General features: G+C 38.4%; 1 protein-coding gene across 1 annotated transcript in view; it reads right to left on the reverse strand.

Annotated features, from left to right (window-relative positions):
• Positions 1–19,545, reverse strand: part of LOC143653610 (uncharacterized) — a 72,329-nt gene that overhangs the window by 24,626 nt on the left and 28,158 nt on the right. The gene's annotated exons all lie outside the window — the stretch shown is intronic.

Genomic DNA, 19,545 nt, shown 5'->3' on the forward strand with positions numbered 1-19,545 from the left:
AAGAGGGCAATGCAGGGGTATAAGTAACACAGTTTGTATATAATATTGAGTTAATTTACTATCACAGAAAATGAAATTACTATGGATTTAGGCCATTAAATTTAGACCCTGTGGTAAATGTTTAAAAAATGAGAATATGCAACTGCATGAAAGAAAAAGAAGAGTTTAAGTTGCCAGGGATGGGAAGAATGGGAAGATTGGAAAATTTTAGTAATGGAGGGTAGTGAGGGTACCAAAATATTGTGAATATAGTCATGCCAGGAGATAATCTAATCAAGTTCCATGGCTTTTCTAGGGCACATAATCCTTTCTAACCAGTGCTTTCCACCCCCTGGACCCTAAAAAAGACATGTTTTCCCACATACAAAATAGATTCATTCCATAACAACATCAGAAAACTTTAAAGCATTTCAGTAACAATACAAATACAATACGAAGTCAGAAACAGTACAAAATTTCAAAGTCACCTACAGGCACGGTATGTCTAAGACAAAATTCTCATCTGGCTCTGGACCTGTAAAAGCTCAGAACAAGTCATTTGCTGCTAACATACAAAGGAGGAACAGTCATAGGATACATATACCCATTTTCATAGGGAGACACTGAAAGGAACTCACGGGTCACTGAACCCAAGCAGTTTCAAAAACCTGCATGACAGTGGACCCCAGAAAAGCCATGTCCTTTAATCCTCATTCAATATTGCTGGCTGGGTGCATTTTGAGTGTTTCAATGGAGATGTGGCCCACCCAATTTTGATCAGATAGTTTCCATGGAGTTGTGATTCCACCCAATAATCCTTTAAAAGAAACATTTTGAAGAGAGCCTCTTTTTAGAGCTACAAGAAAGCCACAACAGAGCTGAGCAGAGCCACGAGGCTGAGAGAACCACAGTCCACCAGTCAGCAACCTCTAGAGCTGAAGGAGAACGCCCTGGGGGAGCTTCATAAAACAAGAAGCCAGGAAAGAGAGCTAGCAGACTGTCACCATGTTTTGCCATGTGTCTTCCCAGTTGAGAGAGAAACATTGAACCCACTGGCCTTTCTTGAGAGAAGGTAATCTCTTCTTGGTGTCTTAATTTGGACATTTTTATTAGCCTTGCTTTAATCAGGACATTTTCTCAGCACTAGAACTGTAAACTAGCAACTTATTAAATTCCTCTTTTAAAAGCCATTCTGTTTCTGGTATATTGCATTCCAGCAGTCAGCAAACTCCATTTGATTTCAAAGTGTGAGAGTCATTTATCTTTGGAGCTTTAGAAAGTGGCAATCCCACACTTTCCAAGGGCCTATGCAGTGGTCTGCCTCTCTGAATGCAACTTTGGGGGACATGGGGAGACCACATTTTCTCAGTGCCACCTTCTCCAAGCACTGGGGCTGCACCTGGGCTCTCTGCCATCTCCAGGGTACACACTCAACCCCTCCATGTGGCAAAAGCCAGGCTCTCCCAATCCCCAAGGAGTTTGCTGCACCCACTCCAAGGTGTGACATGGCACAACTCTTCCACTGCAATGAGGTGGAAGGGCCATCCTCTGCCTTAGGGGCAAACTCAACCTCTCCAGGGTGGATCCGCTCTCCTGGCCCAAGGTCTCTTGACTTTAGCCTTCAGCTTCCATAGTTCTGCCACTGAAGTTATTTTACCTCCCCTTTGTCCCTATTTTGAGCCCCCAGTCCTGACTGGAGGCAGCTCTGTTTATACAGATCCCATAGCACTCTTGTTGGCTTTCTATGTAGTAAGCAAGGATCATGTCCATCAGTCAGCAGGAGTTTTCACAAATCTTTACTGGATAACTCCATCTCAATTCTGGCTTTCTTTGAAATGGCTGACTGGTTCCACATTTGGCCAAATCCACACGTAGGGCAACATTCTCTGGGGTTTCCCTTCTTGGAAGCCTAGAATTTTCCAGAACATCAATTTCTGGTTTCTTTGTATCCAAAAGTATAGTTCTCAGCTTATATCTTTCTTGTCGCATTTCACTATAAGCTGTGAGGAGAAACCAGAAATTACACTTTTCACTTTTAAGTTGGAAATCTCTTCTGCTAAATATTCAAGCTCATGGCTTTTAAAATCTGCCTTCCAGCCAAAGCCACTAGTCAATTTTGCCAGATCATCTGCCATTTTAAAACAAAGACTGCCTTTTACCAGTTTGCAATATCACAGACCTCACTTCTGTCTGGTACCTCACCAGAGTCATCCCTAGAGTCCATATTTCTACCAACATCTCTTAAAAGCATTTTAGGCCTTCTCTATCAAGCTCCTCACAATTCTTTCAAAATCTTTCCCTTATCCACTTAAAAAGCTGTTCCAGCATGTTTGATAATTGCAAACCACAGCAGCACCCCACTTCTCTAGTACCAAAATCTGTTCTAGTTTGCTAGCTGCTGGAATACAATACACCAGAAATGGAACACCTTTTAAAAGGGGGAATTTACTAAGTTCAAAGTTTACGGTTCTGTGGCTGTGAAAATGTCCCAACTAAAGCAAGTCTATAAAATGTCCAAATTAAGGCACCAACAGAGGGTACCTTCACTCAAGAAAATCCAATGAAGTTCCAGGTTTCTCTCTCAACTGGAAAGGCAAATGGCAAACATGGCAATATCTGTCAGCTTTCTCTCCAGGCTTCTTGCTTCATGAAGTTCCCCAGGGGGCATATTCCTTCTTCATCTCCAAAGGTCACTGGCTGCATGGGCCCTCATGGTTCTTGTGGCTTTGCTGTGGCTCTCTCCAAAATGCTTCTTCTTTTAAAGGATTCCAGTAAACTAATCTAGACCCACCTGAATGGGTGGAGTCACATCTCCCTCTAATCAAACCTAATACACATGTTTGGGTGCCACACATGTCTGGGAGATAATCTAATTCAGTTTCCAACCTATAGTGCTGAATAGGGATTAAAAGAAAGGGTTGCTCCCACAAAACTGGATCAGGATTAAAACATGGCTTTTCCAGGGTATGTAACCTTTCAAATCAGCACACGATGTGATCTAACAAGTGAAGAGGAAAGGCTAAAAAGGAAATTAGCAGGCAATATAAAAAGTAGAATACAGGTTGTAATCTTTTTTCTAATATATAGAAACTGAACCTCATTTTTATTTCAGACCCTATGACATCCCTAAAATTAACAATGGCATCTTTCAGAAATTTAATAGTTTTCTATATACCTGAACATGTCACCTACAAAAAAAAAAAAAGCTTTTCTATATGTCCCCAAATTGAATACGAAAGAAGTCACAAACCTTTTAAAATTATGAAAATAGCTTTAAAAAACTTCATATATGCATGCTCTGGGATCATAATCTTTCCAAAATTATTGTCAAGGCCTGGATTCTCACATCAGGACCATCATAATGGCACTGTCTATGGGCCCTGTAAATTTTGGAATCTATTAGTGCTTTAGATAATTATTTCAGAGGGTTCTGATATGCCATTATTGAAGGAAAATGGGAATTATCTGGACCTCTGCTTGATACTGTGAACTACTGCCTGCAGGACCTTCTCACTGACTGATGAATACTGTAGTTACTAAAATGAATACCGCTCCCTCTAAGATAAAAAACAAATATACACATCTGTTTCTACCCTTTGGACAGGAAGATATAATGTCAATCACTGATCTGTTAAAGGCAACCACAGAACCATATTCATTTACCCTAGTAAACTCCCAAATCAGAATTTCCACATTCTCTTATCCCCATACCTACAGTATTTCCACCACTGATATCTGTAACTCAGCCATGAAATGTCCAATAGTTTGCCTCAAATACTCTATCTCTATAGACACAATAACTCACACACAATCTCCCCAATTTTTTCAATAAATTATTTCCTTTGATTTTACCTTATTTTCTCCTTCGTGAAATTTCTGGATCCACCCCAAGGGCTTTCAACTTCCTAATGAGGACTTTTCCCTCTCATTTTATGACTTTTACTTTTATTTCATGTTCACACAGCTATTTCTAAATTGAGGGTTTTTTTGCACACCAAGTCTTGCTTCACTGTGTGATAGTGCACAGTAATTACACACCTTAGTGTTTCAGTTCGATCAATCAGTTTATTTAATGGATAAATTAAATAAATTAAAACTTAAAGGCACTCCTACATTGAGTACATCGAATTCCTCATGTGTAATTTCTCTGGTTTATCACAATGGTAGGTAAGGACTCTTCACTTCCATTCCATTTACACCGTGTGTTCTCTCATATGATATATCATCAGACCATCTACCAAGGGACTTGCTACAGATGACATTCATACAAATTCTCTCTTGTATGAAATTCCTTATATTAACAGAAATAGTGAAGATGGCTAAAGGTACTACCATATTGACTACAATGTTTTTTTTCAGTACAGAAATTCTCTGGTGTGATTACAACTTATGTGATTAAAGCTTAAAGCTAAGTATGAAGTCTTCCATATTGCTAACGTGTAGTGTGAGTTATTTCATTCCACCTAAGGTCAGAATATTGAATGAAAGCTTTCCCACACTGATGACAATTACAGGGTTTGTCTTAAGTTTGAATAATTTCATGCTAAGGATAGAAAAATTAAGGTTTTCCCATCCAGATGAATTCTTATGGCTTCTGTCCACTATGTATTCTCTTACGTTTCCTGAGGGTAGAATTTTGAGTGAAAGCTTTCCCACATAGAAGACATTCATGGGGTCTCTCTTCAGTGTGAGTTCTCTTATGTTGTTTGAGGGCAGAACCATAAATAAAGGTTTATCCACATAGACAACATTCATAGGCTGTCTCCCTAGTGTGTGCTCTCTGCTGTTATCTAAGGTAAGAATATTGATTGAAAGCTTTCCTGCATGTATGGCATTCAGAGGGTTTCTCCCAACAGTGTATGTCTGCTCATGTCGTTTGAGGGTAGAGTACTGAGTAAAGGTTTTCCCATAATAGATGTCATTTATGGGGTTTCTATTCAGTGTGTGTTCTCTCATGTTGTCTAAGATTAACAGTAGGTTATTCCACATAGAAGGCGATTTCTCTCCAGTGTGAGTTCTCTCGTGTTTTGGAAGATTCAAAGATTGACGGAACACTTTTCCACAGATGACAACCATCAGGCTTCTTTCCAGGGTGAGATCTCTCATGGCGTCTAAGGTGAAAAAATCTAGTGAAAGCTTTCCCACATAGAAGGCATTCATATGGTTTATCTACAGTTTTAGTTCCATTGTATTTTCTGTAGCCAGAAGTTTCAATAAAGTCTTTACTACTTCAATGGCATTCACATGACTTACTTCTTGTGTGAATCTGGTTGATTAATGTTGATTAAATGATTGGTCACTGAGGACTTTTCCAAGTGGTTTGCTTAAATATGGCTTCCTTCTCATGAGACTTCATGCATGTTCAGTCAGTGGACATGACAGTGGAATCTTCTTGCAAATGATTACACTGAAAGGAATTCTTCTGATTGTGAAATATCTGCAACGACATGATGTTAAAATTGTCTTTCTTGCAGGTAAGTTTCATGAATACCATTTCTTTCTGTTTGCGGGCACTTTTTCTGCTTGGACTATGGTTTTGGAGAAATCCCATTCCTTCTCCCCAGTCTTCTTGTGCCAATTAGGAAAGTACATCTGATTCGCAGACCTGACATCCCACTGAAATCAGATGATTGACATTCTTCAGCATCACTTCTCTGAACAGTGTTCTCTGGGATGCATCTAGCAATGCCTATTGTTCATGGATGAAGTGTATGGCTACATTCTTGAAGGTTATTAACTCCTGTGTTTACACTGTCAATAGCTGATCTGACAATGGTTTTTCTCTAGATTTTTCACGCAAAATCAGAAACAGTAGGTAAGCACAGCAGAGACATGGTCACCAGTTCCATCCTGCAACCACTGCAGAAGCCCTGCATGCCCCATGCTGTTCTGTACCCTTTTTAAACAATGTTAAATTTTTTGAATTTGATAACTACACTTAAGGTTATTGAAGTGAATATCCTATTTCTTAGAACATGCACATGGCAGAATTAAATCTTGAGTGAATGTGATATATTCAACCTATATTCATTCAAAAACTGAATTGATAGATATGCAGACGGGGTAGATAGGTAGATGGATTAACAGACAGATAGATATGGATATCTACTATTAAATTAGTAGATCTGGCAATTTAGGGTGTATATTTTTGCAGCTGTGCTGTAAGTTTGAAAGCATTTCAAAATAAATCTACATGTCTTGGTTAAATTTATAACTCAATATTTTACTTTTAGTTACTATTGTAAATGCATTTGTTTTCATTTCCTTCTTCAGTTGTTCACTGATGGGAAATAAAAACACCCTTACTTTCTATATTGAACTTCAACCCATTGATTACTTCAGATAACTGCCTTCTAGATTCTTCCATATATCTATACTTAGGATTATATCATCTGCGAATTTGGAAAATTATACTTCTTTTCCAATATATATGTATTTTATTTCATTTTCTTTCCTAATTGTCTTGGCTTAAAACCTTCAGTGAAATGTTGAAAGACAGTGAGGAAAGAGGGCATTCTATTCTTGCTCCTGATCTAGAGCAAAATCTTGCAGTCTTTCCCTGTTCAGGATGTTGCCTATAGTTTTTCATATATGTCTTTTATAATTTTAAGGATTCCAATACTTTTTCTAGTTTTTCTTTGTGTGTTTTAATCTACAAACGGTGCTCTATTTTGTCAAATGCATTTTCTGTGTTACTCCCTTCATACCTCTAATGCATTTTATTGAATGTCTTATGCTGATTCCTAGGACCAAGCCAAGTTGGTGATAGTGTATAATAATTTTAATAAGAGTCTGGATTTTGTTTGTCAGCATTTCATTGAGGATTTTTTCTTTTCCTTTTTCTTTTTTTTTTTTTGCATGGGCAGCTACTGGGAATTAAAACAGGTCTCTGGCATGGCAGGCAGGAACTCTGCCTGCTGAGCCACCATGACCCACCCAAGGATTTTTCCTTTTTACATTCAGCAGAAATACTGAATTCATTTTGTTTCTCCTGAAATGTCCTCCACTGGCTTAAGTATCAGAATGATGCTGTCCTCATAGAATGACTTGGGAATACTTACTTTTTCCTGAGATTTGGAAGGTTTTGAGAATTAAGTGTTAGTTTTTCTTAGTATATTTACAAAAACAATCCAGTGAAGACACAAGATGTAGGATTCCCTTTGTATCAGGATTTTTTCTTTATTAGAAACTTGTGGGTTTTTAGAACAATCATACTTAACTACAGGTTTCTCATATACTGCCTTATTAACAACATGCATTGGTGTGGAACACTTATTACAATCGATGGTAACAACTTTTCACAACTGTACTATTAATTATAGGCCATGATTTAGCTTTGGGTTTATTGTTTGTGTAGTGTAGTTCTGTGGACTTTTCTTCTGCAACCATACTTCCCAATTTTAAATATATATATGGTGTGTGTGTGTATTTCAGTGCAGTTAATTGCATTTACAATGTGTTGTCATCACCAGTAATCATTAAGAAAGTGTTTCCAGGGGATTTCCCGGCCAAGATTGTGGCTTAGCAATGCGTACATTTTAGTTCGTCCTTCAGAACAACTACTAAATAACCAGAAACAGTACAATACAGCTCCTGGGGCCACGTCAGTGACCGGACACACAGCATACCCCAGTCTGGACCAGCTGGACCGGCTGTGAACCTCCCCAGAACCGTGAGTTCCCCAAGCCGCGGCAGCCGGCACCCCTCCCCCACAGGCTGCTTCCCAGAGGGGAAAAGAAAGAGACTTTACGAGAGGCAGAGGCTGAACCCAACCAAACACCAATTGTGGCATTAATCAACAAATTCTGACTACTAAAAATAGGCCTCCAGCTCAGGTGAACCTGGTCAAAGTGGAAGCCACTCGTTTTTGCCCCAACACCAAGGGGGCAGGGCTGACAGAAAAAGAAAAAACGGAAACAGAGCTTTTTGCGGCTGTGTTTCTACAAAGGCTTAACTGCCTCTGGATTCAGCAGCAGGACTTCTCAGTCTGCAATTGCCCAGGCACAGGCAGAAACAAGCTCCTATCAGGGCTTGTCTCAAGCCTGCGCCTTCCCCAGGGGAGGGGTGAAGCCCAACTCAGGTGGAACCCCTCCCTCAAGGAATTCAGACACCAGGGCTTGGTAATTAGAAGCCATTAAAACCAGCCTACAACCTCTCCTCTGTCTCCACCACACCCCCAGGAGGGAGAGTCTGCCAAAGTTAAAGGTACTGCATCATCATATGGTGGTGGGACCCGCAGGCAGACAAGCACCACATACTGGGTAGGATAAGAAAAACAGAGCCCAGAACTTCACAGGAAAAGTCTGTCAACCTGCTGGGTCTCACACTCAAGGAAAACTGATGCAGGTGGCTCTTTCCTCCTGATAGGAGGCCAGTTTGGTCTGGAAAAATCCAGCTGAGGTCCATAATACTTAAGTAGACGGGGGGGGGGGAGGCACCATACAAGCAGGGCAAGAAACAAGGAAACAAGAACTGAAATATTCTCCTCTGTTAAACAAAACCTAAGCTAGAGGTCCAGAAAAAGCTGAACTACATGTCAAAGAACAGAGAGACAACAAACTCATCCAGCAAGAAAACCCTAGGTAAAAGAAGTGAAAGCAATCTCCAGAATAAACTAATTTAAGGTATGTAAATGTCTAGATGCCAGCAAAAAATAACAAATCACATTAGGAAAATTGAAGATATGGCCCAGTTAGAGGAACAAACCAACAATTCAAATGAGATACAGGAGTTGAAACAATTAATTCAGAATATATGAACAGACAGGGAAAACCTCATCAAAAAACAAATCAGTGAATTGAGGGAGGATATAAAGAAGGCAAGGAATGAACAAAAAGAAGAAATCGAAAGTCTGAAAAAACAAATCACAGAACTTATGGGAATGAAAGGCATGGTAGAAGAGATGAAAAAAACAATGGAAACCTACAATGGTAGATTTCGAGGGGCAGAATATAGGATTAGTGAACTGGGGGACCGAACATCTCAAATCCAGCAAGAAAAAGAAAATACAGGGAAAAAATGGAAAAATATGAGCAGGGACTCAGGGAATTGAAGGACAATACGAAGCACACAAATATACGTGTTGTGGGTGTCCCAGAAGAAGAGAAGGGAAAAGAAGGAGAAAAACTAATGGAAGAAATTATCACTGAAAATTTCCCAACTCTTATGAAAGACTTAAAATTACAGATCCAAGAAGTGCAGCGTACCCCAAAGAGAATAGATCCAAATAGACATACTCCAAGACATTTAATAATCAGAATATCAGAGGTCAAAGAGAAAGAGAGAATCCTGAAAGCAGCAAGAGAAAAGCAATCCATCACGTACAAGGGAAACCCAATAAGACTATGCGTAGATTTCTCAACAGAAACCATGGAGGTGAGAAGACAGTGGGATGATATATTTAAATTATTAAAAGAGAAAAACTGCCAAACAAGAATTCTATATCCAGCAAACTTGTCCTTCAAAAATGAGGGAGAAATTATAACATTTTCAGACAAAAAAATCACTAAGAGAATTTGTGACCAAGAGACCAGCTCTGCAAGAAATACTAAAGGGAGCACAAGAGACAGATATGAAGACAGAAGAGAAAGGTGTGGAGATGAGTGTAGAAAGGAAGACTGAGGAAAGGTAAAAAGAAGGAAAATTAGAAGGACATATAAAAGCCAAAAGGCAAAATGGTAGAGGAGGGTACTGCCCGGGCAGTAATAACACTAAATGTTAATGGATTAAGCTTCCCAATTGGGGACATGGACTGGCAGAATGGATTAGGGAATGAGACCCATCTATATGCTGTCTCTATTCAAAGGACATGAGGGCAAGGACACAAATGGACATTTGCACACCAATGTTTATAGCAGCATTATTTACAATTACCAAGAGATGGAAACAGCCAACATGTCCATCAACAGATGGGTGGCTAAACAAACTGTGGTATATACATACAATGGAATATTATGCAGCTGTAAGACAAAATAAAGTTATGAAGTATGTAACAACATGGATGGACCTGGAGGACATTATGCTGAGTGAGATTAGCCAGAAACACAAGGACAAATACTCTATGGTCTCACTGATATGCACTGACATTAGTGAACAAACTTGGAGAATTTCGTTGGTAACAGAGACCATCAGTAGATAGAAATAGGGTAAGACATTGAGTAATTGGAGCTGAAGGGATACAGATTGGGCAACAGGACTGAATGTAAAAACTCAAATGGATAGCACAATACTACCTAACTGTAATACAATTATGTTAAAACACTGAATGAAGCTGAATGTGAGAATGATAGAGGGAGGAGGGCAGGGGGCACAAATGATATCAGAAAGAAAGGTAGACGATAAAGATTGAGATGGAATAATCTAGGATTGCCTACAGTGTATAATGACAGTGACTAAATGTACAAATTTAAAAAATGTTTTTGCATGAGGAAGAACAAAGGAATGTCATTACTGCAGGGTGCTGAAAATAGATGGTAATTAATATTTTAAAATTTCAACTTATGTGTGGGACTAAAGCAAAAAATGTTTATTTGGTATAAAATTTATATTTCGACTAGAGCATTTCCTAATATAACTTATGTAGACAACTTGGTTGAACAACATAAGTACATGGAACCTTGGGCAGAACATGAGATTTTGTTGGTTTGTCCAGAGTGATGCCCCGATGAATCCCAGAGTGATTTGATCAGTGAGCGGAAAAGTATTTGCAAAGTGCCCTTTGGGGAATGCTGAGAACGGGGGGAAATTCAACCTCCCCAACTTGAATTCTTGATATTCTCACAAGCAGTGTGGACAACCAAAGCTATAGGCTGAGCCCCCAGTCTTGGGGTTTGTTCATATGAAACTTAATCACACAAAGGATAGGTCAAGCCTACTTAAAATTAGGCCTAAAAGTCACCCCCAAGAGAACATCTTCTGTTGCTCAGATGTGGCCTCTCTCTCCAGCCAACACAACAAACAAACTCACCACCCTCCCCCTGTCTACATGGGACATGACTCCCAGGGGTGTGGACCTTCCTGGCAACATGGGACAGAATTCCTAGAATGAGTTGAGACTCAGCATCAAGGGTTTGAGAAAAACCCTAGAATGAGCTGAGACCCAGCATCAAGGGATTGAGAAAACCCTCTGGACCAAAAGGGGGAAGAGCGAAATGAGACAAAGTGTCAATGGCTGAGAGATTCCAAACAGAGTTGAGAGGTTATCTTGGAGATCATTCTTATGTATTAAGTAGATATCACCTTGCTATTCAAGAGGAAATGGAGAGGCTGGAGGGAACTGCCTGAAAATGTTGAGCTGTGTTCCAGTAGCCATGTTTCTTGATGATGATTGTATAATGATATAGCATTCACAATGTGACTGTGTGATGGTGAAAACCTTGTATCTGATGCTCCTTTTATCTACCTTGTCAACAGATGAGTAGAACATATGGAATAAAAATAAATAATAGGAGGAACAAATGTTAAAATAAATTTAGTTTGAAATGCTAGTGATCAATGAAAGGGAGGAGTAAGGGGCATGGTATGTATAATTTTTTTCTGTTTTCATTTTATTTTTCTGTTGTCTTTTTATTTTTTTCTGAATTGATCCAAATGTTCTAAGAAATTATCATGATGATGACTATGCAACTATGTAATGATATTGTGAATTACTGATTATATATGTAGAATGGAATGATCACATATTAAGAATGTTTGTGTTTCTTTCCTGTAATTTTTTTAATAAATAAATAAAGTGTTTCCATCATTTCACATAGGAACCCTGTGAATATTAAGTCTTAACTTCCCATTCCCCATCACTAACCTTCCCATGGTAACCAATATTCCAGAATATTAGTCCATGGGTTTGCTCATTCTAATTGTTTGAAATCAGTGAGACAATACAATAGTTGTCCTTATCTGTCTGGATAATTTTATTCAACATACTTTCAAGGTCTATGCATGCCACAGGACTGACATCTTGGCATTTAGTCTTTGATTTTTTTAGCAATGTTTTATAGCTTTCTTCATACCAGTCCTTTACATCTTTGGTTATGTTAATTCCTATATATTTAATTCCTTAGCTGCCATTGTGAATGGAATTTTTTTTCTTGATTACTTTGTTCAATTGTTCACTGCTTGTATATAAAAACACTGCTGATTTTGGGGAGCTGATCTACTACCCTGCCATTTTGCTGAATCCAATTATTACCTTTAGGAGCTTTGTTACGGATGTTCCAGGAGTTTCTGTATATAAAATCGTAACAAATGCAAATAGGGAAATTCTTGCTTCTTACTTCCTGCCATGGTCAGGTTCATGGATCAAGTTGGCCAGGTGGTGGCACCCAGTTGTCTGGTCAGGCAAACACTGGCCTGTCTATTTATGAGGGCATTTCACAGACTAAAATCATGATTACCTCAACTGTATCCATAGCTGACTACATTTGTAATCAGCTAAGGGGAGTTTCTTCTTCAATGAGTGACACTTAATCTAATCACCAGAAGCCTTTTAAGGAGGATTCAGAAGAGACAGTCACTCTTTCTGGTTCAGCTGGTGAGCCTCTCCTGTGGAGTTCACCCAGACCCTTCATTGGAGTCACCAGCTTCACAGCCTGTCCTTTGGATTTGGACTCTTACATCCACTCAGTTGTCCAGCCTCTTCTTAGAGTTCACTGAGGAACTTTATTGGAGTTACCAGCTTGTGGCCTACCCTACAGACCTTGGATTCTATATTCCCATGGTTATGTGAGACAGTTTATATATTTTATAACTACAGATATCTCCAGCTGATTCTGTTTCTCTAAAGAACCTGACCTAATATACTTTTCAATTTGAATGTCTCATTTCTTTTTCTTGCCTAATTGCTCTGGCAAGAAATTCAGATCCAATCTTCAATAACAGTAGGGACACTGGGCATCCTGTTCTCTTCCTGAACTAACAGGGAAAATCTTTCAGGCTTTTAGCATTAAGTAGGATGTTAACTATGGACTTCTCTTATATGCCCTTTATCATCTTGAAACTTTCCTTCTTACAAGTATTCTAAGGGTTTTTATCATGAAGGGGTGCTGGATTTTGTCCAATAATCCAATGACTTTTCTGTATCTATTGGGATCATGTGTGTTTTGCTTTTTTTTTAACATGGGCGGGCACCAGGAATTGAACCCGGGTCCTCTGGCATGGCAGGCAAGCATTCTTGCCTGCTGAGCCACTGTGGCCCACCCAGGAACACACGCTTTTATTTTACCTTCATGAAATTAATGTGGTGTATTACATCAGTTTCCTTATATTGAATCAACCTTGCATATAAGCAATAAATCCCACTTGATCATGGTATATAATTATTTTAATATCCTATTGGGTTCTGTTTGCTAGTATTTCGTTGATCATTTTTGCACCCATATTCATAAGAGATATTGGTCTGTAGTTCTCCTGTCTTGTGGTATCTTTATCTGTCTTTGATACGACTGTGATATTGGCTTTGTAGAATGAATTAGGGATTGTTTGCTCCTCTTCAATATATTTCGAAGCATGTGAGCAGAATTGGAATTGTCTTGGAATGTTTGATAGAATTCCACTGTGAAGGCATCTGCTCCTGGGCTCTTCTGGGTTGGGAGGTTATTGATTATTGATCCAATCTCTTTACTACTAACTGGTTTGTGGTAATCTATTTATTCTTGGTTCAGTATAGGTAGTTTTTTTTTCTAAAACTTTGTCCATTTCATCTAGGTTGTTTTATTGCCCTAATTCTTCATAGCACTCCTACTCCAGTGCTTTTTATTTTAGAGGGGTCAGTAGTAAATTCCCCATTTTCATTTATGATATTATCTGTATCCTTTATCTTTAACAATCTAGCTAAAGGTTTGTCCATTTTATTGGTCTTTTCAAGGAACCAATTTTTGGTTTGCTGATTCTCTGTATTATTTTCTATTACCTATTTAATTTATCTCTCCTATGTTATTATTTCCACCCTTCTTCTCCCTTTCCTTTAGTTTGCACTTCTTTCTTCAGTTCTTCCAGTTTTGAAGCTAGGTCTCTTACTTGAAGTTTCCCACCATTTCACTGTAAGCTTTTAACGCTATAGATCTGCCTTTCAGCTCTGCCTCTGCTGCATACCATAAATTTTAGTATGGTTTATTTTCATTTCATCAGCCTCAAGACATTTCCTACTTTCCCTTGTGATTCTAACACATTGGTTGTTTGAAAGTATACTATTAAATTTCCAAATATTTTTGCGTTTTCCCCTTTTCCTGTTATGATTTCTAGCTTCTTTCAATTGTGGACAGAAAAAATCAATTGTATGACTTCAATATTTTTAAATTTATTGCTATATGTTTTAAAACTAACACATGATCTATCCTGGAAAATGATCCATGAGCACTACAGAAAAATGTATATTATGCTATTGGGTGTAGTGTCTTACATATCTCTATTGTTTAGTTGCTTTAGAGTAACATTCTAGTCTTTATACTTCCTTGTTGATCTGTCAAGATCTTCTGTGCATTGGTGAAAGGGAAGTGTGCTGGTTTAAAGGGATTTACGTACCCTAGAAAAGCAATGTTTTAATCCTAATCCCATTTTGTAAAGGCAGCCATTTCTTCTAATCCCTATTCAGTATTGTATGCTGGAAACTTTAATTAGATTATCTCCATGGAGATGTGACTCAATCAGGTGTGGGTATTAAACTTGATTTAGGTGGAGATGTGTCTCCACCCATTCCCGGTGGCTCTTGATTATTTTAGTGGGATCCTATAAAAAAGGAGACATTTTTGGGAGAGAATGTTTTTTGAGAACGACGAGAAAGCCACAGCAGAACCAAGCAGAGCCAAGACACTGAGAGAACCACAAAGTTTCCAGCCAGCAACATCTGAAGATTCTGAGAGATCAGAGAATGCTACAGAACCACAAAGCAGAGAGTCTACAAGCCAGTGACTTTTAGAGATGAAGAAGGAAAACACTTCCCAGGGAGTTTCATTTAACAAGAAGCCTGGAGAGAAAACCAGTAGATGCTGCCATGTTAACCACGTTTCCTTCCAGCTGAGAGAGAAACGCTGAATGTCACTGGCCTTCTTGAATGAAGATATCTTTCCTTGGATGCCTTAGATTGGATATTTCTTAGACTTGTTTTTTTTTTTTTTTTAATTTTTTTATTAATCAAAAAAAAGAAAAGAAATTAACACAACATTTAGAAATCATTCCATTCTACACATGCACTCAGTAATTCTTAGTATCATCACATAGATGTATGATCATCATTTCTTAGTACATTTGCATCGATTTAGGAAAAGAACTAGCAAAACAGCAGAAAAAAATATAGAATGTTAATATAGAGAAGAGAATTAAAATAATAATACTAATAATATATATATATATATATATATATATATATAAAGGAAAAAGAAAAAACAAAAACAGAAGATACAAACAAACACACAAACAAACAAAAAACCATATTTCAGGTGCAGCTTCATTCAGTGTTCCAACATAGTTACATTACACTTAGGTATTATTGTGCTGTTCATTTTTGAGTTTTTGTATCTAGTCCTGTTGCACAGTCTGTATCCCTTCAGCTCCAATTACCCGTTATCTTACCCTGTTTCTAACTCCTGCTGGTCTCTGTTACCAATGATATATTCCAAGCTGATTCTCGAATGTCGGTTCACATCAGTGGGACCATACAGTATTTGTCCTTTAGTTTTTGGCTAGACTCACTCAGCATAATGTTCTCTAGGTCCATCCATGTTATTACATGCTTCATAAGTTTAGTCTGTCTTAAAGCTGCATAATATTCCATCGTAGGTATACGCCACAGTTTGTTTAGCCACTCGTCTGTTGATGGACACTTTGGCTGTTTCCATCTCTTTGCAATTGTAGATAATGCTGCTATAAACACTGGTGTGCAAATGTCCGTCTGTGTCTTTGCCCTTAAGTCCTTTGAGTAGATACCTAGTAGTGGTATTGCTGGGTCGTAATCCATTCTGCCATTCTATGTCTTTTGATTGGGAAATTCAGTCCATTAACTTTTAGTGTTATTACTGTTTGGATAATATTTTCCTCTACCATTTTGGCTTCTGTATTATATATATCATATCTGATTTTCCTTCTTTCTACACTTTACTCCATACCTCTCTCTTCTGTCTTTTCGTATCTGACTCTAGTGCTCCCTTTAGTATTTCTTGCAGAGCTGGTCTCTTGGTCACAAATTCTCTCAGTGACTTTTTGTCTATAAATGTTTTAATTTCTCCTTCATTTTTGAAGGACAATTTTGCTGGATATAGAAGCCTTGGTTGGAAGTTTTTCTCTTTTAGTAATTTAAATATATCATCCCACTGTCTTCTAGCTTCCATGGTTTCTGCTGAGAAATCTACACATAGTCTTATTGGGTTTCCCTTGTATGTGACGGATTGTTTTTCTCTTGCTGCTTTCAAGATTCTCTCTTTCTCTTTGACCTCTGACATTCTAACTAGTAAGTGTCTTGGAGAACGCCTATTTGGGTCTATTCTCTTTGGGGTGCGCTGCACTTCTTGGATCTGTAAATTTAGGTCTTTCATAAGAGTTGGGAAATTTTCAGTGATAATTTCTTCCATTAGTTTTTCTCCTCCTTTTCCCTTCTCTTCTCCTTCTGGGACACCCACAACACGTATACTTGTGCGCTTCATATTGTCATTCAGTTCCCTGATCCCCTGCTCAAGTTTTTCCATTCTTTTCCCTATAGTTTCTGTTTCTTTTTGGAATTCAGATGTTCCATCCTCCAGTTCACTAATTGTAGCTTCTGTCTCTTTAGATCTACCATTGTAGGTATCCATTGTTTTTTCCATTTTTTCTTCTTTGTCCTTCACTCCCATAAGTTCTGTGATTTGTTTTTTCAGATTTTCTATTTCTTCTTTTTGTTCAGCCCATGTCTTCTTCATGTCCTCCCTCAATTTATTGATTTGGTTTTTGAAGAATTTTTCCATTTCTGTTCGTATATTCAGCATTAGTTGTCTCAGCTCCTGTATCTCATTTGAACTATTGGTTTGTTCCTTTGACTGGGCCATATCTTCAATTTTCCGAGCGTCATCCATTATTTTCTGCTGGTGTCTGGGCATTTGATCAGATTTCCCTGGGTGTGGGACCCAGCTGGTTGAAAGCTTTTTCTGTGAAATCTCTGGGCTCTGTTTTTCTTTTCCTGCCCAGTAGGTGGCGCTCGTGGCGCTCATCTGTCTGCACGGCAGTCGGCCCGGGAAACCGCGCGTGGAGGTGGGGGTCGCTGGCCGCCGCGGCTTGGGAGAGTGCCGGTTCTAATTGCCCAGCTGGCCCGAAACACCAAGCTTGACGGGACGGCCCCGCTATCCAACGTTCCCAGTCAGACCGGGGAACCACATGCGTGGAGGGGACCCCAGTCGCCAGCCGCCCCGGCCGGGAAAACGCGCGCCCCTCGGGTAGCTCACCGCAGCAGATTCTCCCTGCCCGTTCAGCTGTTCCAGAATGGGGTACGCTGTCTTTTTGGTCTCTGTCGTGACTCCGGGAGCTGTTTCGTATTGTTTTTGTTTCTTTAGTTGCTTTTCTGGAGGAGGAACTAAGACCCGCGCGTCTTACTAAGCCGCCATCTTCTCCGGACAGCTCTTAGACTTGTTTTAATTGGAACATTTTCTCATCCTTAGAACTGTAAACTAAGTCCTATGTAAACATTTTATTAAATTCCCCTTTTTAAAATGTCATTCTATTTCTTGTACATTGCATTCCGGCACCTAGCAAACCAAAATAGGGAATATTATCTCCTACCCAAATTGATCTACAGAGTCAATGCAAGACTAGTCAAAATTCCAACAGTCTACTCTGCATAAGTGGAAAAGCTGGTTATCAGATTTACTTGGAAAGGGGGCCTCAAATAACCAAAAATCATCTTGTAAAAGAAGTGGGAGGGCTCACACTTCCCAACTTTAAAGCATATTATAAAACCACAGTAGTCAAAATGTGGCACAGGCTTAAAGACAGAAATTTTGGTCAGCGGAATTGAATTAAGGGTTCAGAAATAGACCCTCCCATCCATGGTCAACTGACTTTGAACAAGGCTCCCAAGTCCACTAAACAAGAACAGACCAGACTCTTCAATAAATGGTACTGAGATAACTGAATATCTATATTCAAAAGAATAAAAAATGACCCTAATCACTCCCTATACAAAAATTAACTCAAAATGGATCAAAGACATAAATATAAGAGCCAGTATCATAAATCTCCCAGAAAAAAAATACACAAACATCTCTAAGATATAGTGATAAAAGGTAGTTTCTCAGACCTTTTACCCAAAGCATGAGGAACAAAAGAAAAAACAGAAAAATGTGACCTCCTTAAAACTGAATATATTTGTGCTTCAAAGGACTCTGTCAAAAGGGGGGAAGGCAGCAAACTCAATTTGAGAAAGTATTCAGAAACCACATATCTGACAAAATGTTTGATATCCAAAAAATATAAGGAAATCCTACAGCTCAACAGCAGAAAGAGAAACAACCCAATTTTAAAATGGGCAAAAGGTATGAAGAACATTTTTCCAAAGAGGAACTACAAATTTTTAAAAAAGCACCTTTAAAAGCCATTAGGGAAACTCAAATCAAAACCACAATGAGGTATCATTTCACACCCACTAGAATGTCTGCTATTAAAGAGGAAAATACAACTTTTTAAGAGGATGTGGAAAAAATGAACGCATTCACTGCTAGTGGAAATGTAAAATGGTACAGACACTGTGGAAGACAGTTTGGCAGTTCCTCAGAAAAGCTAAGTACAGAATTACCTTAGGATCTGGCAATCCCATTATTTGGTATACACCAATATTCATAGCAGCATTAGTCACAACTCCCAAAAGAATGGAAACCACCCAAGTATCCATAAAAAGATGAATGGGCAAACAAATGTGGTATATGCAATAGAGTATTAGTCAGCAGTAAGAAGGAATAAAGTCTTGAAGTATGTAACAATTGAAGCATGCGACAACATGAATGAACCTTGAGAAAATTATCCTGAGTGAAATAAATCACCTACAAAGGGACATATATTTATGATCTAATATGAACTAATTATAATATGTAAACACATAGTCATGAAATCTAGCCTATAGGTTGCAAGAAGACAGAATGAAGGCAGAGAATGGGTAGTGATTGCTTAATAGGTGCAGAGATTTTAAGTAGGTTGAACTTAAATGTTTAGAGACAGATGAGAGGTGAAAGTAATACATAATTGTGAGTATAATTAATAGTACTAAATTTCATTGAATGTAGTTGAAAGGAGAAGTTTAGAGTCATGTATGTCATCAAAGAAAAGCTAGGTTAAAATATAGGCATATATAACAATGAACCTTCTGGTCGACAATAACCATGATTAACAGCACAAATGTAAATAAGTTCTTTCATAAACCAAGAACAAATGTATTATACTTAATTGGAGTAAAAGAGTGGCATATGAAAAAAAAAGTACCTATAGCAAACTACGCACAATAGCTAACAATAATCTTTCATCAATACTAACAAATATACCATACCAATACTCAGGGTAAATAATGGAGGTGGGGAGATAAGGAGTATGGTATGTTAGGGGTTTCCTTGTATATTCTTA

Source organism: Tamandua tetradactyla, chromosome 13 (assembly GCF_023851605.1).
Source record: "Tamandua tetradactyla isolate mTamTet1 chromosome 13, mTamTet1.pri, whole genome shotgun sequence".
Taxonomy (NCBI): domain Eukaryota; kingdom Metazoa; phylum Chordata; class Mammalia; order Pilosa; family Myrmecophagidae; genus Tamandua; species Tamandua tetradactyla.